This window comes from Panthera onca, chromosome C2 (genome assembly GCF_046562875.1).
Source record: "Panthera onca isolate mPanOnc1 chromosome C2, mPanOnc1 haplotype 2, whole genome shotgun sequence".
Classification (NCBI taxonomy): Eukaryota; Metazoa; Chordata; class Mammalia; order Carnivora; family Felidae; genus Panthera; species Panthera onca.
In genome coordinates this window covers 94,102,547-94,116,511 of record NC_138347.1, presented here as the reverse complement: position 1 = coordinate 94,116,511, position 13,965 = coordinate 94,102,547, and the positions used below count along the sequence as shown (strand labels likewise).

Here is a 13,965-nt window from a genome sequence, read left to right as displayed (position 1 = left end):
TCTCTGTTCCTTCCCAGAGAAGAAAATCAAAAAGATAAAAAATGTTGGCGTCCTTTCCTTTTCTACAAAAGGAACACATTTAGATAGTGACAAAAAGGACAAAAGTGCCCTTTATGCCATTTGCATTGTCTCATTTAATTATCTTAATAGCTCTGCAAGGTTGGAATAGTGATCAGCGCATTTTAGAGATCAGTCAACTGCACTCTGGAATATACACTCTGTGAAGGCTGCAGTTGCGTCTGTCTCGTTCACCGTTGTCTCCTTATGTAGTAGAGTGTCTGGTGTTTGGTTAGTAAATAGTGATTGGCTCTACTTTTGCCTGAGATCACACAACTAGTTAGTGGAAGCAACCGCGATTACATGTGGTTTTCTTTCATTTTCCCGTCTATTCCTCGTTTCACTGCAGTTCTTTTAAGTTTTCCGAGAGATCATTTTGAGGTAACACTTTTCTGAAAAACAGGTCCTATTCCAGTGACGTGCTTTTCCTAAATTTCCCGGCATGGGCAGGATTTGGGCCCAGGACCTGTTTTCATGCTGTGGTGTAGGTCTTTTCCCTAGGCAGAACATGCTCATGGGCTGTGTTTCTTGGCTGCTCATGGTGTGTTTACACATAAATCTTAGGTAATGCTCTGTTTACCCTCTTTTATTTTTTATTTGGAGAGAGAGCATGCGCATGAGAGTGCATGCACGCTCGCCCTGGGGAGAGAGAATTTTAAGCAGGCTCTGTGCTCAGCGTGGAGCCTGACACGGGGCTCAATCCCCTGACCCTGGGATCATGACCTGAGCAGAAATCAAGAGTTGGGGATGCTCGACTGAGCGAACCCTCATTTTTCAAGTTACAGTTTCAAATTGTCATAGCCAGTGAAAATAGCTGACAGGCAGCCATCATTGCAGACGTTGCCCTACCCTAGCATGATTTGCTCCCGTGAGCCCAGTAGTTCACAGACAATAGTCTGCCCCTCCTACTTTCCTACTAATATTCTAAAAGGACTCTGCCAGAGTAGCCCTTGTTTTCTTACACTCTTTGATTCCTGCTATTTTGAAGTTGTGGGAACCAGGGAAGGTGTTGCAATTTCCCTAGCATTCCACTGCCCCTTTGCCTGGTGTGACGCATCAGGGCTGAGTAGACCTTGTCATGGGAGTGCTGCAGATGGCTTGTGCTTTCTCACAAGAGCTGGGTGTCAAATTTTCAGACGTTTTGTGAGCTGGTCGATAAACCCAGCTATCATTAAACACTAAACTATACCAGCTCCCAATTTAAATTATATTTAATTTCACAAAGCTAACAAATACTCGAAACTTCGCACTTCCTGGTCATTTTACTACCTGTTGATATTATCTGGTCTCTTGAGGTGATTCGGTCTGTTGTACCTAGAGGGTGGAAAGGCTGTGTAGCAGCACCTTGCTGCACATGTCTTTTCAAGTCCGTGTTCAGTAGTATCGTGTAGGTGGGTGGATATTGGCCATGGTGGGACTATTAATATGGAGGAAATTGGCCAACACTGTCGTCCGGGACACGCCTTCCCCCTTTTTTCCTGGAGAGCCATTTGTTACCAAATATTTACAACTACACACTCCGGCGGGATGCCTAGAAATGAGAAGGAGATTGACACTTCCATCTTTTGCGTTATTCGTTTGGTTCTCTTGATAGTATTTAGTCATGGTGAAGGAGAGAAACAGCCAGGAGATAAAGAGACAACGGTGAGGAAGAAAGTTGAGGCACAGAGGCATGTGTCAGCACAGAAGCAAACACAGAACCAACTCAGGTACATGTGTATGATAAAACTGTGCTGATATACTCACTGGCATTAAAGGTTATTTTTACAAAATTTTCTTTCAAAAAGATGCAGCTTTGTGAAACAGTGACTACCTAATATCTCCTTCTTAGTAGACAACCATTTATAATTAGTTTTTGTGTGTGTAAATGTTACTGCCTATAAATAGATCTAGAATAATTTCATAAACTTTTAGAGTCCAGGGAGTCAGGTTTGCTTTTGAGACACAAACTGGAACCTTTACTAACTTTTACCAGGTGTTGGTGTTGGTGATCTATTTGTGCATAACTAATAACTCAGCATTTCATAATTTATGCCCATTTGTTGATATTTGTATATGGGCCTTACAGTCAAACAGCTAAGCTAGATTGCTCAAGGCTTTCCCTCTACTCCTGCCTTGATGTGAGTTTTCCTTTTGCCACACAATTATAATTTTTTTTTTAATGTTTATTTTGATAGAAAGAGGGAGCTTGGGGGAGAGGCAGAGAGAGAGGGAGACAGAACTGCAAGAAGGTTCCACGCTGACATTGGTGCCCAATGTGGGGCTCGATCTCACAACCACGAGATCACGGCCCGAGCCAACGTCAAAAGTTGAATGCTTAACCGACTGAGCCACGTGTGTGCCCCTATATTTCTTTGAGTGACATCCCAGAATGCTTCACTGATGTTTGAGGTTCTACACCAGCAAGCCCACATCTGCACCCATAGTCCCTTCTATTCCGAAGGTGCCTTGAACACTTGTAGAACACTGAAAACTTTACCGATGCTGCCAGAGGTGCATAACAGCCCTTTCAAGGAGCCACTGAAGGGGTTGCCGGAGCAAGGCTCTGGAATGTTCCGCAGCCTCCCGCTGAATGCACGTTACTGAGTGAGGCCAGCCTGGAGAATGGAGCCACTTGGTGCATTTGGGAATAGGGGGTTGGACCTTGTACTTATGTGTGCTCACAAAGTAGTTGCTAACTATTAAAATAAATGCAGGGTTAAATGCTTCCCAAAGGGATGTTTTTTTAAAGCAGGACAGTTTTATTTATTGCAGGGATTAGAGGACTTTGTTGGAAAACAACATTGAAGAACAGTAGAGATGAGTCATGTCTTTCCTGCCTGCTTGGCCAATATCAAATAATTAAAAGCCATTTCGTGGGTAAGGCCATGCAGCCAGAAACTGACTTTATGATACTCACTTTTTGAAAAGAGCGGGCTGAATGTAACTTGCTCTCGTTGGGAAGCACGCCACATAAACACTGAATGATGAAGGCCGTGCGTGTGCCAAATAGGTTGCTCTGGTCCATTCACTTCTGTTGGATGAGTTACCTCGTTCCCCATTCTGAAAGCTCTCTGCTACTATTTCCCGTTTACATAGCACTTTATGAAAATTCTCACGTAGTACCCTCACATTTTGTGCTTGCCACAAAGAAGGAAATTCACTGCTTAATTAAACCTAAAAAAAGGGTGGGGGTGATTTCTGAAAAGTGAAGGCACCTAAAAGCCACTCTGACTGCAATACGTGAGTTTAAGCCCCTGCGGTCAGTCTCCATCCGGCCCCTGCTGTTTTACATGGACCGGCTTCATGCCCAGCTTTGCCTTTTGCCTTTCTTCAAGTAGAATACTCAACATTCAAATCTAAGGGTTTTTTGTTTAAGTTTTATTATCTTTGTTATTTAATTGATAAGTTTCCACGTGTTAGCCAAGTTCTACTCCTCTTACCCCCTAGTGACTTTTATTAAAAATAGAAATGTGAGTCCAGAGGGAATATTATTTCCTAATTCTGTAGATTCCTGCAGCCTTTTTTTTCCAAGGACCTGGCAGTGCGTTCTCTGTCACTCTTCATTTGGGTGTAGAATATTCAGAATGGTGGACAAATCATGTGTTGAGGTCACCCATGGTCCGTCTGCCCCCCTTCACGCTGCCCCCTTCCCCATGATCAAAAAGCCACCAGAGGTTCCACGTAGAAGAGAGGCCTTTGGTGAGTCAGGGCAGACACCAAAACTTGACCTTAGCTTTGCAAATGGTTGGGGTTGGGGAAGTGAGCAAGGCTATGATCCTTTCTTACCTGCCTGTAGTTGTTCCCAGTCTCCCTTCCATGGTGACGTCCAGAGTTGATGAAGAGAGAGAGAGGAAGGAAGAATGTGAGGATTTGTCTGTCTCCCGCTCCAGGAGGCAGGTGGGCTTGGTGCAGAATGCGAAGGAGGCCAGTGGATGGAGACCCCTGGGAATGTCCTACAGAAACAGGGCCGTGTGTACTTTCCCCTCCTTCCACTTGGTCTTCTCCAGGCTTCCTACATAAACCAGCAGAAGAGTTCAGCCGAAACACATTTTGTAAATGCAACTTTCAGCTATTGAAACATGCCCTTCTGCCCCTGCCCCCGCCCCCCTTTTTAATAGCTAGTTTTGAGTTCAAACCAAGGTAGCAGAATTTCATCATGCAAATCTTTGAGCCATTTGGATGGCATCAGTGCCTCAGTATTGCTCTAATGTTAAAAGTCTTCTCTGTTTACTGTAAGATGAAACCTTTGTGTTTAGTTGGGAAAGAAAGGGACTCCTCCGGAGGCCTTTGCCAGTGGCTGTATGAAGATCTGTGGCTGAGACCTATACACAAAGGCCTTCTGTGCTGGGTCCGTGTGGCCCTACAAAGGTGGTAAGCCGAGCCGGGAGGGGGGAAGTCCACAGAAGAGCGAAGCTGGAACTCCTGTGTCCATTTTTGCAAAATGAAGTCGCTCCTTTATTTAGAAAACAGAGTGACACCCCAGACAAGCACATAAACATTTCATATGATTATATTAGGACAGGCTTAAAATGTACTTTGGAAACACTTGGTTCAAAAGCACACATTCATCTTCTGTGAAATCAACTGCCATTTTATGTGAGTGTGATCCAGCATGCACACTCTTCGTAGGAAATTCTGCTTGATTTCCGTGTTTTCCTTGCTGTAGATGTGGCATATATTACTACTGGAAACTTGGATGCCCAGCATTTTTTCCCTCTATTCTTTTTATTAAAGAATGGGATAGCTTTTGAAAGTTCCCCTCATATATTAGTATGAACAGGGAACATAATACTGGTGGAGATGAGCTCGGGGGAGTTTTGGAGACAGGAATTGCATTCTTTGGGTGTTCCTGAGAGGAAAACAGCTGTATTAACCATTTTCCCCTCCTTTTTTTTTGGGGGGGGGGGTTGGGGGGAGTAGGGTGGGCTGGGGAGGGAAGTCCAGGGGCATCTCCCCCGACGCTTAGAATTCCAGCTGTTTACAGCTGAGAACAAACAGCTTGGCACAAGCTGGAGTCCCTGTGCATATGTGTGTTACAGTTCCGATTATTAGCCAACAGAAAACAGCTGTATACATTAGTAATGAAAGTACTTTGAAATAAAAAATCCAATAGTAGTGTTTCCCCCTATAAACACCAGATGTGTACAGGGGTTGTACCCTGTGTCTGCCCTGTATTTTAGCACTATTGTTCGGGGGTATAAATGGAAGCCAGCATTTGAGAGGTAGGCATGTGGTGAAAGTAGATATGTTTGTAGCAAAATAGTTATGTCGTGGTTGACTAGAAACATTTTAAGGTTTATTATTTTAAGGAGGGCCGTTGCTGCCTGGCCAGTCATTCCATCCCTCCTCCTTTGCCTCTTACAAAAAGAAAACATTGTGTGCCTACAAAAATAGGCTCCACTATCAGGATTCAAACACCCCATGGTCTAAATCATTTAGCAGCTTTTAGTGCTCAGTAGGTAAATGATAATTTAAGAGATCTACAAATTGATATGTGCTTTTTAAACCATCTCTGGAATGGACATTTTCTTTTTGTTGCCTGTGGGAATTTATGTACTTTTGTTTGAGTGTGTTTAAACCCATGACCGAAACTACCTATGTCTCAATTTCTGGGATTTTTTAAAAAATAGTGACCAAGTAAGGAATATCTAAGATTAGAAGTAGTAATATCTAGAGTTCCCTAGGTCTCAATTTCTGGATTTTTTATGTGACCAACTAAGGGATGTCAAGATTGCAAATCTGAGGTGAAATTCAAAGATCCCTCCTCCCCCTCTTCCCCTCCTCCTGCCCCCTCTTCTCCTCCTCCTTCCTCTTCCTCTTGTTTTATTCCAAAGTAATATGCTCCTGGGGGAAGGGGGCATTTCCTGACTGGTCTTGGGGAAGAAATGATGTAGAACTGGTATGAGAGGCCGTCTTTCCATGGGAATACAGCAAAAATACATTTCTAAAAACTTGCCTGGGGAATTCCCAGATTCTCTAAACCCTGCATGTGAAATCGCTTAATATAGACACAGGTTTAGACACACAGACCTGATGTTCCAACACCTATTTTTGTGTGCACTTGTATCACCCAGGTCTTCCGTCTTCCAGTTGTTCTGTGAAGTCAGGGTTTTTAAAAAACAATCATGATTTGACTGTAAGGAGCTTCTTCCTTTCCCCTTCTTTCATTTTCTAAAATTCTTCAATGAAAGATAAAAGGAAAGCTCAGGAGTGGATTGCTAAGGGTTTGTTCTAGTCTTAGTGATGTCAGTTTTACTACAGCTGTATTTAATCTTATATCTTAATGCCTCTCATCCGTATAATGTGGGCATTGAAACGATTCTTTAGTTTGTTGTGAGAAGATCCCAGTAAAATCGTTTATAGAAAACTTTTAAAATTAAATTACTAACTTTTCTTAAGGAGTCTCTTAGGGGAGTTTTTCTTTCCCCCTTTGAGTAGGTTAAAGAAAGAGAAACTGGAATACAGTAAAATGAAGGAGGAATGTTACGAGCCTTTTTGCTCAGGGGTAAATAAGAGATTTGTAGAATGCCCTTTCCTGCTTGTTATAAAGGTTACCTGTTTCTTCCTTTGGACATCTCCCTGGTGGTGGTCCCACGGCTTGTGTGATGTTCTTTTATCACAAGAGTCCTGAACTTGACCGTAACTATTTTAAAATAATGCCCAGGGGTTACCGCACACCTTAATAGGAATTTCTCCGTCCACGTACAAGAGGTGAACGACAATTCCGATGGGTTCTTTGAACCCGTCGTCTCTAGGAGAAGACTCGATGTGTAATTTTCGAGCTACTGTGTGGAATCATGCTGAAGATGTTTGAAGCCTCACGATGCCTTGGAAGAGAGGGCTGTTGCCGTGGCAGGAGTGCCGAGATGCCAGAGAGCTGCCAGTGAGATTCATTCATTCACTGTTGATACAACGTGGCCCAGCAATGTCTTATTTACAGGGAAAACTCTGAGTCCATCGGTGAACTGAGAATCCATTCATGCATGTGGTAAAATATGCCCTTTGGGGAATGTTTCTGTGCTCTGTGGCTACCTCCTCCAACGGGGAATCCGGAGGCTCTTGGTGAGGGCTGTGAAGACTGTCGCTTTCACACCTCGAGGTGCAGAATGACTCCCATTTTCCCCCACCAAAGGGTGGATTCATCATTCAGCTCGTTATGACCAAAAGCATCTGAACGTATTTGGGGAAGACTGCTCTTGTTTTCTAGGGGGCAAATTCTGAAAGACCAGAAGTTTCCCAAGACTGAACTTTATTCCAGTAGTTCAGTTTCTGCCTGCCTTGGTATCTGTTGGATAGAGAGACCCCCATTTAGTTTAGTCATGTGAATTGAAGCCTGTTTGTACAATATCAAGTCTGACATAGAGACTATTATTTTTAGCCTGAAAAAATCCCGAAAATCATCTATTTAAAACTCTGAAAGCTGAATGGCAGTCTCCTCTTGCTTAAAATTCCTTCTAGTACTTTTAAGCCAGTGGAAGGGAAAATATAAACAATTTGTTAATTGCACCAGCTGCTCTCTGATTATTTTTATGTTAATGTTTTGAATGGGTGGATTTGAAAGATTTTTTAGAAAGAGCATCTGGACTAATGTGGTCCTATTCAAACCTCAATCTTGAGAAGTGGAACCAGCCTCTTCAAAACAAACAAACAGCAGCCTCCTACGGAAATCAGAGGGTGACTGCAGAGGCATGGTGAAATTTCTCTCCGGTCATGGAGGACAGTGAGACCAATGGTTCCGGTGAGGCTGTACCCGAACAGCCTCTTATTGGATTTAGCATGGTGTTTATCTGACTGCTGTGGTAAATGAGGTGAAGTCCTTTGCGTACACAGTTAATTCCCAATTATTCATACATGCTTTAGCCAGATTGCTGATTCTCTATGGACTTTGGAGAACTTTCCTCTGCGACGCCCCCCACCCCTCCATTTGTTGTCCATCCGGTCCCCTGGTCCAATTTCCTCTCTCACCATGCTTTCTCAGAGGGGTTCCCAGCTGCTCTCCTCATTTACATTTTTGTTTCCTTCTCTGGCCCCCACCACTTTGCTTTCTCTGCTCTGTTCCCCGGATTTACCTGACAGCCCAAGGCTCTTGTCTCACACTGCTTTCGCTGTTCAGTTATCTCAGGTGTGTGATAGAGAATCTAGTTATTGTCAGGGAAAAACTCTGCAGAAGATGATGTCTGCTGCCCCTTCTTTCTCTTCCTGTGCTCTGTGGAACTTTGTGGAATAAAGGAGGGGAGACTGAGTAGAAGAAGTATTCTCCCTAAAACATTTCTGAGTTGTTCTTTTAAATGATTTCTTGAGGATTTTACAGTCCTGTGGAGGAGGTATTATAGCTAAATGCGTACATAGTCTTTTCATCCTTCGTTTTCAACTTGGACATTTCTCCTTCCCATCGCCAAAAAGTAAATAATTAGAAAGGGGCTCTTTAGAGTATGTTTATCTGAGGAAAAGTCCAACTTTGGGATGGAGTTGCAGCTAAGAACAGCCTTGAGTGGTTCCTCACTTAGCAAATACCTAATTTATTGAACTCTTTTTATATTTTGCACACTGTGGAAGATATAAAGTGAATTTGGCCTGCATTCTGTCTTTGAAGAGGTTGGAATACATCGAAGAGAGGAGCCTACCCCGAAAGCCATAAATCTAAAGCCAGTACATAAACACTTGATTACCATAATATGTGAGAAACTTGTTGAATGTAGATGAGGTGTTAGGACTCTCCTGAGAGGACTTCATTTCTCCTTGGGGAGGGGGCCAGAGTTAGTAGAGATGTAAAAACTCTGCCCTCATATTCCTTTTCTGCACTGTGGGGATGGAAATGAGAACTCTTCTAGGCCGAATAGTCTTATCCAGACAATTTCTATGAACCTTTTTTTATTCCCTTTTTGTATATTAAGTGTCTACATAGAATATAAATTTTCTCTCATCGTGTGAGAGCTCAGTAGAGATATTCAGGCCCCACCTAGCTGAAATGTTGGTTGAAGGAACACAATTCTGTGTCCAATTCCCAAACCAAGCCCAAGCCAGGTAATTGAAAGGCCTTTGATTAGCCAATCAGATTCTGAATAAGTCAATACCAAAGCAGTGTGCATGGGATTCATAGAAGAGCCCTTGGTGCCCTCCCTAGTACCTGCTGTTTGGTTTATTTGTTGTCCCATGGAAGCTTTTGGTTTCTCACACCAAATGAGATGAAAATCAGCAAATTTTAAGGAAGGGGAGCTGTGTGTGTGGGGGGGGGGGGTGGATAACAAGACTGAAAAACCACAAGTGGACACAAGAATTCTGAGGGCATGGTAGTTTTCAGCAGGGTTTCCATTTAAAGTATTGATGCTCTAAGAGGCTTAACCTTCCATTTTCAACTCGTCCTTTTTGTATCAGTGAGGTGTTTTTGTTGTCCTAAAATGTGAGCCAAATAAAAGTAGTCTCTAAATTGGAGAAGATTTAGTTCCTGCTGTCACTACAGATTTCATGGGGAGGATGAGGGAGGGTCCAAGGATTAGAGATGATTTGGGGGCATCTCTCTAGAATTCTTGCCCAGGACGGTGATGGTCAAGGGAGATCATGTGAGAGTGCTTTGCAGATGGAAAGTGCTGGAGGAATCATGAGTTTATCTGAAATGTGATTCACTATTTATTAAAGAGTATTAAAGTTATTTTTCTGAGGGACTTGCAGTGGCTGTTATGTACTTAGTTTCCTGAGCCTGATGCTGGGTCTGCTGAATCAGCATCTCTGAGGACAAGGATCGGAGAATCTTCATCTTATTTTGACACGTTCCTTGGGCATTTCTTCTGCACTTTACACCCGAGCTACTTACATCCAGAGCTGTAGCCTTTCGAAGCGTGTAGTTGCCAGTCGTGAAACTTTGCTGTTGGATAGTGGGGGAGTGCAAATGTCAGCTCAGAGCTGACCACAGAGTTACTACGGGGAGGGGTTCCTAAACATGTCTTCTGTCTTGGATGTAGGTATGAGAGACCCTCCTCTTGAAAGCCTATTATGTGTGCTGTGTAATTGGCTTACATGATACAATTTTCCCAATAGCCCTGAGGAAGGTTTGATTTTTACAGCCCCTGTGTTTTGCACAGGGGCAAGTTGAGGGTCAGAAAGGCTGGGCAACTTGCCTAGGACCACACAGCTAGTCATAAAGGAACTGAACTTGAATCTGATGGAAGCCTGAAGCCCAAGCTGTCAGCCTGTGTCAGTTCTAGATTGCCAAGTGTGGATGGGACCGTCAGAACCTGTGGGGACAGGATGGGGTGGGGGAGGCAGGCAGAGGCTAACGCATTGCTGCCGCGGTAGGCTAGTGCAGCCACAGTACTGGCCCACGGAAGCTGGACACACTGAAACCGGGCAAACCCATTAGGCCTGGTATACTGCTGGGTGAATTGGAAGCCTAGGAAACATTCATGAGAAGCTGGCTGCTTTCTCATCTGAAAGCTCATATATTGACTTTCTAAAGCAGGTGGGAAGAGAAGATCACACGCCTTGCTTCAAGCTGCCTGTGAACTTTTTATAAGGCTTTTCAAATTAACACTCATCAATGCTTTTTCTTGACAGATGGTAGGACACAGACTGGTAAGAGTTAAGAGCTTGTCTAAAGTTTTGAAGGGGGTCAAGGCTGTAGCTGTGAGAATAAAAGAAACACGTGAGGGAAAAAAGGCAACAAAAGCTTGATGCGTAGAAACCCAGTGAGCTGGGATATTCCTGCAATCCCACATTCTTGTTATTTTTTTATGTCTTAGAACCAAAGATATCTGTAGAGAGTGATGGTAAAGGGGATAAAAATACAAATTATAACAAAGGTCCCACAGATCAGGAAAATCGGAAGAAGCCTGAAGTTGCTTGTGGGTAAAAAGCCCGTGCCACATCCTGAGAACCTCAGGGTTTTTTTTTTTTTTTACTTCCACATTGCCTGTTAAGTCCAGCTTCCTCACACACCCAATGGGTAAGCATTTGTGATTTTCATATTTCTGCCTTGTGATTTAAATATGAATACCATAAATATCAGTGTTTGACCAAAAGCTTGGTTTGTCTTTGGAAGTGTATAGTTTTGAAAAGGTTTACTCTCTGTATTTTGCTGTTGTCTAGGAACCAGTGGACCATGGAGTCGCATAAAAATAACAGTTGTGGGGCACCTGGGTGGCTCAGTCTGTTGAGTGTCCGACTCGATTTTGGCTCAGGTCATGGTCTCAGCATTTTGGGATTGAGTCCGGCATTGGGCTCTGCTGAGCCTGGAGGCTGCTTGAGGTCCTCTCTCTCTGTCTCTGTCACTCTCTCTCTCTCCTTCTCTTCCTCTGACCCTCTCCCCTGCTCACACTCTCTTTAAAAGAAAAAGAAAAAAACCCAAACAGTTGTAATCAAGGTAAATATACGATATAAGACCGAAATTACTTTGAGATGATTAAAACGTCTATATTACAACAAAACACTCCTTTCATATATACAAGGAAGGTGGTATAAAGTGGGATTACCTGGGTTTTGTGCCATGTCCTCCCTGTTGGCAACACACATATGGTTCCCAAGTATCTCCTGGGCTTTAGTGTCTTCATCTGCCTGAGACGAGGGGAGTGGTTGAACGACATCTTTCGGGTTTTACATTCCATAGTCATCAGCCATAGTTTTGTGGTGACCCCGACTTGCCCCATTCTGACCTAGTGATTTATGGAAACATTTCTTGTCTTCTTCCTCTCTTCCCATTGGCTTGATTTGATTGCACTTGTTCCTTAGATTTCGTGGGTCCCTAGGCAAAAACAAATATGTCTTCCTCTTCGGCACATAGAAGTGGGTGTGGGCGGGCAGTGTTGTCCCACGGCTCCACTCCCGCCTCATCCATCCAGCTTGACAGTGTCTCTCAGATGTGGATGGTGGGTCTCCTGGGTGTTGGGTAAAAGTGCAGATTCCAAACCTCTTGCAGACCTGTTGAGAATGAATCTCTGGAGATACGGCTGTCTGGAATCCCTGTTTTAACAAGCCTCCAAAGTGATCTTTGGGCTCACTACACTTTGAGAGCCTCAATGATTCACCTCTAGGTATGTGCTGTGGTCTTCAGATCTAACCCATGGTTCCCTGAAAGCAGTGGCCATGCTCTGTGTGTGTGTATGTGTGTGTAAATAAAACTTCCTGAGAAGAAGTCATAATCATCTGATTTCTTCATTCATGTAACAAACATTTGCATGCTTACCATACACAAAGCCCTATGTAGTTGCTGTGGGAATAGAGGCAGGACAGATCTCAGCAACTGATGGGATATGAGGGATGTGGGGGAGGTCAGAGCAGGTTTATAGCTGGGTATGGGAATCTAGTTGTGCCACGGAGAGAGGCGGGCACACAGGGAGAGCAAGCAACAATGTGGGGGAGAAGATGTCTGTAAATGAACCTATAGTGCGGTGATAAAATATGCCTGGATTTCTGGAACCAGTCATAAAATTGGCACTACTTACAGATTGATAGTATCTTAGAGTTGGGAGGTTATTTTCTAGATTCTGTTCAGTCTCCTCAGAAGCAGGAAAAATGATACCATTTGGAAGCTGTGGTTTAGGGTGGGGGGAAAATGCAATGAGGGAAGCCACTATGTGTAAATGTAACCTTTCCTCTCCAACTTGACAGAAGCTGATTTCCTTAATAATCTCTAATCGATTTTGGATCTCTACCAGAATAACCTGGAATTAAGATTTGAAATGACACAGGCATTCCTAGCAGGTACATTTTTTTGAAGTTAAAAAAAAAAAAATCCTTTTAGGGACACCTGGGTGGCTCAGTCGGTTAAGTGTCCAACTTCAGCTCAGGTTATGATTTCACAGTTCATGAGTTCGAGCCGTGCGTTGGGCTCTGTGCTGACAGCTCAGATTCTGATTCTGTGTCTCCCTCTCTCTCTGTCCCTTCCCCACTCATGCTTCGTCTGTCTGTCTGTCTGTCTGTCTCTCTCTCAAAGATAAATAAACATTAAAAAAAATTTAAAAAATGCTTGTAGAATTTCTCTCTGTGGTCACGTAGAGTGTTGGTATATCTTCTTTAAAGTTAGCCACTCCATACCTGCCTCCATCCATAAGCTAAGGAAGAGGGAGGTATCGAGGCCTTCAGGAAACAGACCGCTGCTCCCCCACTGAGGGGATGTCCTTGGGTAGCCTCATAGTGTTTTCCCAGACTGCTTAGTAAATGAAGGCTGGACATGATGGTTTTCTTCCATACTCTGGCCTGAGAGTGATGCAAAGTAGCCTGTTGAGTTTAAAAGGGTCTTGAGCTTCCAACACCACAAGTAGTTTTAAGCATGTGTGTCATTCTCAGCAGCCGTGACTTGGGTCTGGAGTTGGTTTTGCACTTGAGGCAGTGACTTCTTGGTCTCACCGGAATCAGCAAGGTGTAGATGGGGAGAAATCCTTTGCCAACGGGACCGGAGACAGCTAGCGAAGGCTGGGTCAGCAGAGGAGGACAATTCACGATGCTGACGCAGTCACAGGAAGGATAGAGTCAGGAAGAAGTGTGAGTCAGGCTGGTGACCGTCCGTGGTCTCCTCACACCAGCAGCTGGAGAGCTGGGTCCGAAGGTTGAGTCAGCCGTCGGGCCCGAGGCCAGCACGGTGGATGTGGCGTGCCAGACACCAGACTCCCAAGTGGACTTCCTTGGGCTCTTCCTCTCGTAGGGAACCAGTGATCAGCATCTTGCGGGCTGTGACCTGTGACCCGTTCCCTGTCTGGAGTGTTGGCCCTGGCAGAGCTTGGTGGCAGTGCTGGGCACGGGTTTGCTAAAGGCACTTGTAAGATGAGTGGTCAGAGGGGCGCCTGGGTGGCTCAGTCGGTTAAGCATCCGACTTCAGCTCAGGTCACGATCTCGCGGTCCGTGGGTTCGAGCCCCTCGTCGGGCTCTGGGCTGACGGCTCAGAGCCTGGAGCCTGCTTCTGATTCTGTGTCTCCCTCTCTCTCTCTGCCCCTCCCC

The 13,965-nt window shown here is 44.3% G+C and overlaps 1 protein-coding gene across 8 annotated transcripts in view; it reads left to right on the top strand.

Annotated features, from left to right (window-relative positions):
- FNDC3B (fibronectin type III domain containing 3B) overlaps positions 1-13,965 on the top strand; it is a 409,006-nt gene that overhangs the window by 182,200 nt on the left and 212,841 nt on the right. The window lies entirely within an intron of this gene.